Genomic DNA, 2,682 nt, shown 5'->3' on the forward strand with positions numbered 1-2,682 from the left:
GGGTTCAACAACTTCTGCTTAAGGCTTATGTCCACCCAGATGTGCTATTGAACATCCTGCTGGCTCTGTAAGTCTCATCCAGAATGTTAGGAACATTTTTCCAGGCATTAAAAGCTAGAAGCATATTGCTTTTAAACAAAGCTGACATGTTTTAGAAGTAGGATTATATGCTTGGCCAATGCCACACACAACTGGCATTCTTAAGCAACCCCATGGAATCACAGTATAACAAATTATGCAGTTGTTTTTGGACCGAACGAAAGGACAAACTGACGATGGCCCTCCCTTCCCCAAAATTAAGCCCTCCCCAGCTCCCCTTTCATCTGCCAACCATTACTATTAACCATGTTGATATCCTTTTATCATGACAGGCAAATGCTGAACAGAGCACACGCAATCTAACCTCCCCACTCAGGGAAGCCAGAAAGGCAGGGAGAGAAACCCCAGAGTACCGATAAATATTATGAAGGGAAACTTGCATGTGGAAATGCTGAAGAGTGTCTTTTCAATATTCTGTTTTGCATCCGACGGCTTGATGTTGTTTTAATGAGTTTCAGTTCTTGCACCCCGCCCGGCCTCGCCCCCCGATTCTAACAGAAAGAAGACATGAGAGAAGGGGCTGGAAACAAAGACCAGGAAGTAGCATTAACCAAAACATTCTGGCACCGACATTCTACCAGTCGTGTCTCTCAGCTGTTCCCTCCAGTTGACAAGTCCTTTTTCATTCTGATAGAAGCAAAATTAGATGCCGCCATCGCATCTGCCCCCTACCCCTTTTTCCAAGTAAAGAATGTCACTGCTGGGAGTTTAAAAGGGCTGCCTGCAACGTAGTCTCTTCCCATCATGGCAAAATGTGATATTAATGTCATTCCGTTTGTATTAAAAATTTGCTTTCAACCCCAGGCTTCCTGTTCACAGTCACGATGCCAAACTTCAAAGGGCAGAAGCAACGGCCCGTCTTTGAGTTAACTTCCCTGTTGCCAGAGATCCTCACCTGAGGGACATCAAGAGGATGAAGTCAACCTGTCTCTTGGTTGACAGCTCTGTGGATTTGACTCAACGTCACTCAGGCAGGGCCAAACCATCTGCAGGCAAAAATCAGACACCGGGGACCTTCCATTCACCTCTGTATGCCAAGAGTTTAGCACCCAGCATATTGAGGTTCACACCATCAGGGCAATCAAAAAACAGATTGTTGAATGGATGGAAGGAGACAGGCCAAGTGATGGAGAAACGTTCCAGAGGACGACGTGCTGTTTTCCTCCCTGAAGTTTTGTAACAGCTGCCACACTGACATCACCTTGGAAAAAATGAGATGAGGCAAATCAAGGGGTCCTATTTAAGAGAAATCTGCCCCTCCCTCTGCATTTTTGATGGATTGTTAGTCAGAAACACAATGTCACTGCTTATAATGAGGCATTAAATAACAATCACAGCAAATTCTTGCTTTCGTGCCTCTAAGGACTACAAGCCAGCAGGAATAGCTCCTTCCCTTTATCCTCACAATGAGCCTATGATGTAATTCATCCAGGAAACAGGTGCTTGCCATCACCCAGTCAGAACTTTCCATTCTTGGCCAATCGTTGAGCCCTGAGATGTCTCAGTCCAATGCTCATTTGCCAATCCAGAATGGAGAGTTTCATTCCACCCATAAAATCTGGGAGACAAGATAAATCAGGGATGTGACAGCACAATATACCCAAGGATGGTTGTTCCTCAGATTATACTAGCTGCTTGTAAATTTACAATCATTGTTGATGAAAACCTCTAGGTTGCTAGAAGGAGGAGCTGGGGATGGGTGCCACATGATCCCCAGGGAAGGTTTCAACTCCTCTCTAGAAAGTGACCCGTGTTCAACATTTTACCTGCTTGACAGACAACCAGGGGTGGGCTGCTGGGGGTTCGCAGGGGTTCGGAAGAACCTCTAGGTAAGATTTTGTGCAGTTGGAAAACCCCCAAATCCCACTCCTGGCTGGCCCCACCCACCCCGCCTCTCCCAGAAGTCCCTACACTGCCTTTTTTGGATGCAGGTAAGTGCAGGGCACACACAGAGGCTCAGGGAAGATGAAAAATGGGCCTACCGGAAGTTCGGGAAGGCCGGAAACGCTGTTTTCGCCCTCCCAGAGGCTCAAGGAAAGCCTCTGGAGCCCGGGGAGGGCAAAATGTTCCCCCTCACTGTGATGCAGGAGGCCGACTAGGCCACGCCCACCATGGCCACGCCTACCCTGCAACCAGGCAGATTACCCCTTGGTAAAATTTTTGAAGCCCATCCCTGCAGACAACTATTTTGCGGGAAAGCTTTCCTGAATCGGAATTACAGTAGATGAGCAAGGCTCTGAAACATGAGGTGGCTGTTCGGCTACGAAGGACAATTAAATAAACTTAATTACATAGAAGAGCAGATAAACATGCATTGCAATCAAATTCTTCAGTTCAAAAAATTAGCATCCACAATTTAAACTGATAACGCTCTCAAAAACCTAGTCATTTAGAAGGATTGATGGAAGGAGGATACAGGGGTGAATTGGAGAGGACCTAAACCCCAGGATGGAGAACAGAGTCAGAAAAACTTTTCCACAAACTACCACACTAATGGTCCAGGTGAGTCACCACTGAGATATGAGTGAACTGCTTAAATGTTTGAATAAGAAGAAATGAATGAATTCTCCAGATATTGAGAAG

General features: G+C 46.1%; 1 long non-coding RNA gene across 1 annotated transcript; it reads right to left on the reverse strand.

Annotated features, from left to right (window-relative positions):
* Nucleotides 1–345: 345 nt before the first annotated feature.
* Nucleotides 346–2,184, reverse strand: LOC132712508 (uncharacterized). The gene is made up of 2 exons (XR_009623158.2): nt 2,082–2,184; nt 346–1,300 (listed from the first exon to the last, which is right to left on the reverse strand). It is a non-coding gene; the product is annotated as an uncharacterized LOC132712508 (long non-coding RNA).
* Nucleotides 2,185–2,682: the final 498 nt, after the last annotated feature.

Source organism: Pantherophis guttatus, chromosome 6, assembly GCF_059756535.1.
Source record: "Pantherophis guttatus breed Tessera chromosome 6, ASM5975653v1, whole genome shotgun sequence".
Taxonomy (NCBI): Eukaryota; Metazoa; Chordata; class Lepidosauria; order Squamata; family Colubridae; genus Pantherophis; species Pantherophis guttatus.